Here is an 11,476-nt window from a genome sequence, read left to right on the forward strand (position 1 = left end):
CCTGCTCCATTGCCACACCAGGACTGGGAAGCAGCCTGATCTATAAGAATGAGCATAACTCAAGAGGTCCCAAGTTTCTACACCTGACTAGCTGCATGACCTTGGGCAAGTCACTTAACCTTCCTGGACCTCAGTTTCCCCATCTGCAAAACAAGGATAGGAAAATCAATTACTTTCTCTGAGCCTCAGTACATGTCACTCACCTTATGTCAGAGCAAGTTAGATACTTTTAAACATCCCTGTAGTTAATTAGCGAGGTCCCCGTGCTGAGAGGTATTGAAGCCAATGGCTTTGGGGATACTCAGCACTTTCTAGAGTATCTGCTAGGCACTACAGTCCTGAGTGCTGGAGGCATGCCAATAAATAAGGGAATTAAGACAGTCGCGCTGATGCTAATTACACTGGCCGGAGGGAGCACCACCCTTTGTTCGAAAACACCTCACCATCCTGACATTCAAAGTCTGGGTGAAAGTGCTCGAGGCACCAAGAGGCAGGACAGGCTTGTGGTTACAGCTCTGCTACTGACCTGCTGCATGACCTTGGGCAAGGCTTTACCCCATTGTGCCTCAGTTTCCCTTCCCACCCTTTGTCTGGCTTGCCTATTTAGAACCAGCTAGTAGCCCATCCTGGAGGCCCGCACAGAGGAGTCAAGCACCTACGTACGGCCCTGCATGTGCTAGCCTTCCCCTCCATATACTCACATGATGGACACATATATATGCATGCACTGTGTAGGTCTCTGGCCAACCCCTGAGTAGTGGCTTATGCGAGCAACAGCTGGTAAAACTGCAGCTGGCTTCTTCCTCCGAGACTGTGGTGACTTGTGCTTTTAAATCCAGAGGTCATGGGTTTCATCCCTGCCTGGGGGTACATATAAGGATCAGGACCTCAGTGTTAAAGCTAAATACTGGAATACAGCAACCCGGCTTTGAGGAGGAGGGAGGCAATCCAATGGGTTATGAGCAGCAAAGAATGCGGTCAAGAAAAAGGGCCAAATCTTGAGGGGCGCCGAACACCGAAGCGGAAGCTGCTTGGGATCTGGCCATTAATGCTGGGGTAAAAAAAGTTAGAATCCAAAGAATTTTAACAGTTTCCCCATTTAAAATATTTGCTCACCCTGGGTCCAACCCCACTCAGACTACTGCCAAGGGCCAAACTCCCTGGGCATGTTCTGCACAAAGCTAGGTTTAGACCGTGATCCTGGGCTGGCTGCTTATAGGGGTCAAGTCATAAGCCAAAGCCCCGATCCTGCAATTGGCCCCACACAGGCAAACTCTGTGCCAGGTGCAAGGGTCTGCTCATGCTAATCCGGTTACAGGATTGGGGGCCAAAAGAAGCTCTAGGCACTGAAGGTTTATAGGACGGGTCCCTCTCTATAGGTATGTTTTCACTGCAGAGTTAATTTGGGCTTTTACCTGACTGTTACCCCTAACTCCCCTCCCATCCACACACAAAAACCTCTAACTTGAGTGTGATGGTGCTTTCAACTCAAGCTAGCTGGCCCATCCTAGGGGATAGCCTACAACTCAGATGTCACGGTCACTCAGGCTGAAACCCATGCCCTCTTTGCAATGAGGACACAGGCTAAACCACTCCAGTGCTGCCAGTCCGGCAGCGCCTCCCCACTCTTCCCCCTGCTTGCCCAACCAGACAGAGTCACACTCCCACAGTTCACTGGGACGGAATCACAGAGCTTAGTGCGGTGCAAAGAGCCCCGGGACGTACCCCAGATGTCCCACCGACGCCACAAGGGGAAATGCAGCACCAGGGAGGACACAGTCATTCAGGATTGGGCTCTGCAGCTTGGCTGCCCACACCTGGGCTGGGCTGACCCGGACCAGGTTAACTCTGCAGTGAAGCCAGGCCCTGTAGAGTCAATGTCACATCCTGGCTGGCTCTCCTGCATGAGCACCATGCTGTGTTGTTTGTGCAGGGGGGTGCTTAAATCTAAGTTTGCTATTTAAATTGCCTGCAGCACTAAAAAAAATTCAAAATATTCATGCCCGAATTTTTGTCCACCTATCACCTGCCCGCTCCCTTTCTTTTTTAAAGACTAGGGGTGAGAAATCCTGCCCTCACTGAATCACTGGCAATGCTCCCACTGAGTTCAGTGGGGCCAGCATAGCACCCCAGACCTATGTTTTGATTCTAAGTTAGCTTGACAATGTCCCTTTAATTCTAGTGACTAGATTTAAGGCTCCTTCCATTATCAAACATACTCTGGGAGCATAACTACAGCCCCCAGCTGCTCAGGAGTGAACCGGGGTGGGGGGAGAGCGTTCGCTTTCAGCACCAGGTTCTTACCCAAAATCCCAGTTTGTTTGGGTGACCCACATCAAATGGCAGGATGGAAGTTCAATCTCGCCCTCTAGTGGTTTAAATTTGAAAAGCTGCATTGCCCTGCAGCATCTGTCCCTCTAACTGGATGGGACACAAAATAAAGCGATAAGCCAAGTTAAGAATCGGAGTATATTTTTAAAAAGCAAATTTTCTTATCTGATTGCAACCCCTTAGGTGATTGAGGCTGGACATGCTTTTAAGATCTAATTGCCCTGCATTTCGTTTTTGTTAAGTCCTTTTTCCTGGATATTTAAAAGAGAAGCATGCAATTCTCTTTTGGGTCGCGTCGGCTGCACTGGCTGGTTCTCAGGCCTAGCACGAGGTGCAACGTTTGCAGGGCAGCTGCGGCGTGGTTAAGCCAAGCAAACCTGGGGCTCACTGGTATTTTAAAATAGCTATTAAATTAAGAGGATTAATTATTATGACTAAAAATACCTAAATTCTGGGCATAAACCATCCAACAGTAGGACAGACTCTGTCCCTTGTTCTAGTATTAAATATATCTAGGGGACTTATATGGCTCCCATTAGGGGGGTGTCATTTCAGAAAAACTCAGGGAGGGGGAGCAAATTTGTGTCAGCCAATAGAACATTATGTGATTATATAATACCCTGCAATGCCTTGGGGAAGGAATGGAGCATATGGACCTATGTAAAGTTGGGGGGGGCAAACCAAGGTCTGTGGGGGTGTAACAGGGCACATCACTTGCCACCATGGCGCCTCCTGCTGGCTGTTCTGGGAATTAGCTCAATGTCACCAGCCCGCCCTCCTCAAGGGGTGTCTCGCCCGTCGTCACTTCTGTCTCCACCTCCAGGACCCACATCGCTCCACAGACCGTGTAGTCCTCTTCTGGACACAGCCCTCCGGCTGTGCCTCACTCGGTTCCCCCACCCCCTTCTGTGGGACAGACAGTCCCCACTCATAGAATCATAGAAGATTAGGGTTGGAAGAGCCCTCAGGAGGTCATCTAGTCCAACTCCCTGCTCAAAGCAGGACCAACCCCAACTAAATCACCCAGGCCTTAAAAACCTCTAAGGATGGAGGTTCCACCACCTCCCTAGGTAATCCATTCCTGTGCTTCACCACCCTCCTAGTGAAGCAGTGTTTCCTAATATCCAACCTAGACCTCCCCACTGCAACTTGAGACCATTGGTCCTTGTTCTGTCATCTGCCACCACTGAGAACAGCCGAGCTTCATCCTCTTTGGAACCCCCCTTCAGGTAGTTGAAGTCCAACCACTTGCCTCAGTGGCAATTTGCAGTCCAGGTTCTAGCCACTCGTCTCAGTGGCAGACTGCAGGCCATGCACTGGCCACTCCCCTCAGTGGTGGCAAAGGGGGGTGGGGGGTACCCTGGCCCACCCACTACTCCAGGTCCCAACCCAGGGACCCTATAGTCGGCAGCCACGTACCACCCTTCCTCCAACTCCAGCGTCTCCTTCCCTGGGCCACTTCCCCACAGCCCTAGCACCTTCTCCGCCCTTGTATCAGGGCCTCGGTCTGGCAGCCTGGAGCTTTCTCCTACTCTGCAGACCCTGCCCAGCATTGCTCTATCTAGGGTGCTCCAGCCTTCTAAGCAGCCAGTCCTCCTCCCTCACCCTCCAGGGAGTGACTACCCCTGCTCTGTTGAGCAGCCCTTCTTATATGGCCCTCCCTGGCCCTGATAGGCTGCTCCAACAAGCTTTCCCTTCATTGGCTCTCTACAAGCCCTCTTCCCATTGGTTGGGTTTTGCACAGGCTCCCTGAGGCCTGCTTTAACCCTCCATCTACCTGTGTGGGGCAGCCGCCTCCCACAGCAATTAATGTCCCTGGCCCCCAAGCATCTCACAGTCTTCATCTTCACAACATCCCTGCGAGGTAGGCATGTGTGGTTGTCCCTATTGTACAGATGGGAAACTGAGGCACAGAAAAACTAAGGGGACTTCTACACTGCAGCTGCAGGTGAGATTTGCAGCTCACCAGATGTGCCCATCCCAGCGGTACTCTAGCTAGCATGCTGAAAATAGAAGTGAGGATGGCACAAGCTGTACATGCCCACCCGATCCGCCCTGGGTATCGACTTGCTTGTGAGCTTCTCTGTGGAGCAAACTAGCTCGCATGGGTACATTCACGCAAGCTGCAAGCCACACCCATAGCTGCAGTGTAGACATAGCCTAAGTGACTTGTCAAAGGGCACACAGGCCGTCCGAGTCAGAGCAGAGATCTGACCCCAGCTCCCCGAGGGCCTGCGTGCTAACCACTGGACGATCCTTCCGTTCTGCGCACTCTGCAACTTGCCAGGGCTCAGGCCCACATGCCTTCAGCCAACCCCTGGCGGGTTGGGGGCAGGATGGGGTGGGCCTGTAACCTATGGTGTTACTGGGCTTCTGGGCTGCACTGCAGCCCATTGGCAATGTAGGATGGGCTGTTGTATCTCCGAGCAGCTGAGACGGCTCTCATTTACAATGGGGGCAGCGTGGGAGCCTGGAGCAGCCCAGAATCCAGAGGAAGCACAGCAGAAAATTGGACCCAGTCTCTCCCACTGAAAATCACTTACAGCAGCAGCTCATCTCTTTGCGTATTAACTCCCCTTATTGGGGCAGGAGCAAGGCAGCAGCCTGAATTAATCAAGCTCCCGTGTTACAAGACCGTCTCAAAGGGTCCCCCATGCCCTGACTGCTCCAGCGATGATCCAGCTGGTGTCAGTCCCGTGAGTGGCTGTTTTAGGCAGGGTTCACTGTCGCTGAACTGACCATTTATCTAGTCATTTGTCCACAGTTGACTTACAGTCTCCTTAAATTCTGGCCGATGGCAAGGGTTCCCAGACACCTCCACTGTGTCTAAGCCCTGGTCTACACTATGAGTTTAGATCGAATTTAGCAGCGTTAAACCGATTTAACCCTGCACCCGTCCACACGACGAAGCCATTTTGGTCGACTTAAAGCGCTCTTAAAATCGATTTCTATACTCCTCCCTGATGAGGGGATTAGCGCTGAAATCGACATCGCTGGGTCGAATTTGGGGTAGTGTGGACGCAATTTGACGGTACTGGCCTCCAGGAGCTATCCCAGAGTGCTCCACTGTGACCGCTCTGGACAGCACTTTGAACTCCGATGCACTCGCCAGGTACACAGGAAAAGCCCCGGGAACTTTTGAATTTCATGTCCTGTTTGGCCACCGTGGCACACTCAGCAGCACAGGTGACCACGCAGTCCCCCCAGAACGTTTCTACGCTCCCCCTCTCATCTCCGTCCCTGCGGTTATCGCAGATTAGAAGGCGAAAAAAACGCACTTGCGATGCCATGGTTTCCGAGCTCATGCAGTCCTCCCGCACTGATAGGGCACAGCTTACTGCATGGAGGCTTTCAGCGGCAGAGGCCAGGAAAGAATTGCTGTGTTTGCTTAACAGCAAAAGTCTCGTGCCTCGCTAGCGATCCCGCCCGAGCCCGGTCGCTGTGTGACATGCACGCCGCGCTGTGCCAGCCTTGCATGGGGGCATGACTGCTTTGTGCGCAGCAAGGCCAGAGATATAGACATTGCATTAGGTAGCTTCTGTAGCGAGAGAAACCATTCCTGTCCATTCGGCAAAGGCTGGGGCAAAAAAAGAGAAGCCCCGTGACACACCAAACTATTAGCAATACACAGCCCCGTTACATAAAGTATACTAGGGACCACGTGAGGGATACCTTCCAGTTGGGTTTCTGTAGTGCAGTGGTTATCACATTCACCTGACACGAGAAAGTCCTTGGTTTGAAACCAGGCAGAAACAGGTCCCTGTTCCTTTTTCTGACTCCCCTCCTGCATTTTCAGTCTTAGAACAGACAGCTCTGTGAAATTTTACTTTGAATTATATCAATTATGAGTTAAATAATATGGAAGCTCTCTCTAAGTTATAGTCCCGGGTTCCTTACCCTTTCAGCTGCCCTGATAAATTAACATTTTTGTTGGGGGTGGGGGAAAATTTTCATGAAGCCTTTTATAGGGACTAAATGCTATCTAGGACTGTGAAATCATCTTACCGTGGCCCATAGAGTTCAATCCTTCATTCTGGATTTGTCATTCCACAAGTTGAACTGCTCCTTAATACTGTCCAGGCTTCATGAGTCATGGGAGCAAGGGGCAGGCTGGATTAGGTTCAACCGGGCAGTGCTGCCGGCTGGGAGAGCAGCCTGAGGCAGAAGCCTCCAGCTCGCATGATAGTCCAGGCAGAACTGCATCTCCATGAGACGAAACTTAAAGAAGAGAATGACCTGGAGTCACTCCCATTCGGTGCTCTAAGAGGATAACCATGTCTGTCCAGGCGCCCCGATCAACCTCGCCGAGGTCTACCAGGAGCACCCAGGAGACGTACGACGGCTATCAGTCCTACTGCATCGTCTGCCGCAAAGGCAAGGAATTGCTGCAATGCAGTACCGCATCTGCCAGCAGCACCCAGGAGACGTACAGTGATGGTGAGCTGAGCGGGCTCCAGGCTTGCCATGGTATGGCAATGAGCAGGGCCGGCGGATGGGACCCTGGCTGGCAGGAGCCAGCGAACAGAGCCCCAGACCGGCAGCGGGCTGAGCCGCTCAGCCCGCTGCCGGTCTAGGGCTCCATCCGCCGGCCCCGCTCAGCCCACTGCCTGCCTGGGGTTCCGATCATCCAGGCAAGCAGCGGACTGAGCGGGGCAGGTGGACGGGACCCCGGAAAAAAGATGCGAAACGATTGTATGCTGTTGCTTTCACAGAGAGAGGGAGGGGGGCCCGACAACATGTACCCAAAACCACCCGCGACAAAGTTTTTGCCCCATCAGGCACTGGGAGCTTAACCCAGAATTCCAATGGGCGGCGGAGACTGCGGGAACTGTGGGATAGCTACCCACAGTGCACCGCTCTGTAAGTTGATGCTAGCCACAGTAGTGAGGACGCAGTCCGCCAACTTAATGCGCTTAGTGTGGACATATGCAATCGACTGTATAAAATCAAATTCTAAAAATCGACTTCTATAAAATCGACCTAATTTCGTAGTGTAGACATATCCTAAAAGAGTCAGGCAATCTCAGAGTTTCTGCCGAGGGCTGCTCCGTCTGGCAGCCATCTCAACACTCCCTTTATTGACTAGCCCCGTCCTTCTGCGAAGGGCCAGCAGAATACTACAAAGAACCAGGGTAGCTATAAAGTCCACGGGTGGATCCAAGACCACTCTGGTGGGCTCTTGATTGGGCCCCTACGAATCAACTCACACGACATTCACTTATTTCAGAATCAGTCACTTCAGTGTACAGAGAGTTGGCAAATGCAGAGCGCCCCGTAAAGATGTGTGGTTTGCCATGTTGTTGTAGCCGTGTTGGTCCCAGGAGGAGAGACCTTTCCCAGACCTGAAGGAGAGCCCCATGTAGCTCAAAAATTCGTCTCTTTCACCGACAGAAGTTGGTCCAATACAAGATATTACCTCCCGCACCTCGTCTCCCTTAAAGATTTGACTTTTTGCCTGTGATTATGAAGAGCATTTCAGGCTGTACAAAACTATTGGCTGCATCTTCAAAGGTTTTATTACCCAAGATCACTTAAACTGAATTTCACACACACACACCCCTTGCTTTAATATATATGCGGGTGCCACCATTAACAGGGAAGTGACCAAACTGTCCCCACTTAAAGGCTTTCGAGCCAGGAGATCAGTTAGACTCTGCTCCCACGTAATCAGCTCGGGCGGCGATCAGCCTTTCCGAATGTAAATGTATGTAAATCTTTGGCAATATCCAGAATCCACCTCTCTCTCCCGCACTCTCTTTCCAAGCCGGTTGGAGTAATCACAGTGTGGCAGTGTTCTGCAAAGCGTTTCTGCTGATGAATGCAGTCACTATGAACATCGTTTTATGTATCATTAATTCCCTTAGCGTTCAAAAAATAACTTTCTCTGACTGCAGATAATACAGTAATCACTCACAATTGCCAATAAAATTATCTTCATTCAGCTGTGTAAAACAACTGCGGGAATATTTTTAGCGACTTACATTTTCTTTCCCTTTCTCTCTCGCTCTTTCTTTTTTAATGTTCACATTAAATGCAAAGCTGTTTTGACGCGGGTTGCTGCAATGCCGGCAGTCCCGGCTAGAAATTAGGCCCCAAGTTAATCTGCAAGGAGGTAAGAGGAAGGGGACATCGATCACAGTGAGTCCCTAATTTTCTTTCATCATGCTGCACAAGGAAACCAATTACAGGCCCAGGGCCAGATCCTGAGCTGGTGTGACTTGGCATTGACTGCAGTGCAGGGGAGGATCCAGATCTATATTGAAAGCGACATGGGTGGTGGAGGGGAGGATCCAGGGGGTCTGGGAGTGGGTGGCTTGGAAGAGGGGGGCTCAGCTAGGTGCCGGCTGGGGTGGGAGGAGCCGGAGCTATTGGGAGTGTGGCTCCTCACCTGGGTAACACAGAGATCAAGAAGTCACCCCCATTGCGCCTCCAGCAGCAACTGGCAGAGCAGAGGAATGATGCCTGCCAGAGCCAGGCTGGCAGGGAAACACCGGGACCCAATCCAGAAGCACTGGCGCGCCACAGATCTGGGGGCAAATCAGCGTCGATCTTGGAGGATCTGTGTGTTTTGGGGACCTAGCCCTCCTGCTTCTTCCAGCTCTGGCCACGCTCCCTCCCACTGGGAGAACTCACAGGAAACTCCACAGGTGGAATCTCCTCTATCAGAGCAGCCCCCCTACACGCAGCAGAACCAGGCACTGAGACCAACAGGACACACTGGGGGCAAGGTTGCTTCTTCCCTGCATTCCTGTGGTGGAAAGCGGGAGGCGGCGCCACCCGCATGTGACCAGCCAGTTCTCCGAGTCATGAGCAAGTGACCCACGGATAACAGTTTGGGAACTAGCATGGACTAGTGCGGTGTCCTCTGGCAGGAGATCGTCTATTCCAGATAGTTATGGCCCCCTCCCACTCCCAGGGCCTGCTGCTGTTATTGCTGAGCATTTCGTACCTGCTTCTGCACAGTTCCCCTTGCTAGAACCCATCCGATCCTTTTCAGGGAGGCGACGCGGGCCTGCCGCACTGGCAGAAACAAGAGGACGGAAGCTACCTCCCAGCAACGCAATATGGCCACTGCCAAGGACAGCTGGTCTCTGCTGATCTGGGAAGTCCAGCTGGATTTGCTCCGATGACATTCCCATGCTTTTAATTCCCTGGGCGTTGGGGCTGGCTGCATGCCAAACTACTGCACCTTCGCAAGCTTTTATAGGTTCCTGAGTGTGACTAACACACTGATCTTTGGCTATTGAGAGATGGAGCGCACCGGGGAGGCAGGGTTTGGTCGTCAGTCTTTCACCTCTGGAGACCTGACTTCAAAGGCTGCCATGGGTCATACAAGTTTAAGTTGGGTTTGAGGGTCCCTTTTCTTTGCTCCCCATCTCTTTGCACAGACGTTTTTGTACTGTCGCACCTGAGCCCCTCCCAAGCACTAAGGAATTGATCCTCACCCCCACCCGCCATGAGGTGGGAAATTCTGATCAGCCCTCTGTTCCAGAGGGGAAACAGAGTGATCAGTGTGCCATACCTACGATCACTGATTTTCAGACTTTTCAAGCACTCTGAGCTCTAACTGAAGCCAGTGAAAACTCTGGATACTCGGCATCTCTGACAATTAGGCCGAAAGGCTGCAGATGAGTTGAGAACAGAACCCAAATCTCCCGAGGCCTAGCCCCATGGCTTAACCATGAAACCACTGTGACTCTTTTTCAGGAGCTATCCCCCTGGTCACAGCCCTGGAGGAACCTTGCATGCCACCCACTCATGCTCAGCCCTCCCTCCTTCCCACCCCACAAGCCTCGGGAAAGAGGTGGGTTTGTAGCGTATCCCGAACATCAACAGATTCAGACTATTCTGGACCAAGGGAGACGAATCCCAAGGTGGGGGCTCCATCGTTCCAGAAGGGGCCTCCAGCTCAAATGTGCTTCTGCGCCAGTGTCACTCAGAAGGCAGGAGCTCAAGATGCCAGGTCCCAGGCCACCTCAGCGGAGGCAAGAGGGGAGGACCAGGTGGGGTTTGTTTGTTGGCTGGTTTGGGAGAGCGAAGCAGATTCCAGAGTTATGCTCATTTGCAGTGCTGAATTTGTAATGAAAGCTCAAGCAATTTTTTTGACTTTCATCCCTGATGCAGCAAGCCCAGAGATGCCGGGGCTATGAACTGCCAGGCCCAGAGGTGCTGGGGCTAGGAACTGTCAGGCCCAGAGGTGCCGGGGCGCTGAGCTGCCAGGCCCAGAGATGCCGGGGCTCTGAGCTGCCAGGCCCAGAGATGCCGGGGCTATGAACTGCCAGGCCCAGAGGTGCTGGGGCTAGGAACTGTCAGGCCCAGAGGTGCCGGGGCGCTGAGCTGCCAGGCCCAGAGGTGCTGGGGCTAGGAACTGCCAGGCCCAGAGATGCCGGGGCTATGAACTGTCAGGCCCAGAGGTGCCGGGGCTAGGAACTGCCAGGCCCAGAGGTGCCGCGGCTATGAACTGTCAGGCCCAGAGGTGCCAGGGCTGTGAGCTGCCAGGCCTGGAGGTGCCGGGGCTCTGAGCTGCCAGGCCTGGAGGTGCCGAGGCTAGGAACTGCCAGGCCCAGAGGTGCCGGGGCTCTGAGCTGCCAGGCCCAGAGGTGCTGGGGCTAGGAACTGCCAGGCCTGGAGGTGCTTGGGCTCAGTCCTGGCAAACTCCGACACAAACGAAGCACTGCACATTAGGCTTTCAATGTTTGAAACGCTTTTGGGAGCTTAGCTGGCCAAAGTGTTTCGAGTCAATTTCTATCCTATTTGTTTCCTCCAGAATGGTTAGAAAATTGGCTTGGCCATCAGCCGTTCACCTCTGGAGCCCTGAATTCAAAGGCTGCCATGGGTCACACAAGTGAAAACCGGGCTTGGGCGGGAAGTCCCTTTTTTTTGCCCCCCCCCCCATCTGTTTGCATAGATGCTCTTGGACTCTAGCACCTGAGCACCTCGCAAGCACTACCCCCCCCACACACACACACCCCGACTGAAGAAATGTAATTAGGGCCTGGCTTTTTTTGATGACTTTAAGAGACTCGCTTGCCACATTCCTGAGAGCACTGAAAGCACTGAGCACTGCAAGCTTCCCTGAAGAGGAGAGGATCGTTGTGAGAGGTTTAGCCATTGGCCATTAAGAGAAGCCATTCAATTTCTCCAC

The sequence above is a fragment of the Natator depressus genome, chromosome 8, assembly GCF_965152275.1.
Source record: "Natator depressus isolate rNatDep1 chromosome 8, rNatDep2.hap1, whole genome shotgun sequence".
NCBI lineage: Eukaryota > Metazoa > Chordata > Testudines > Cheloniidae > Natator > Natator depressus.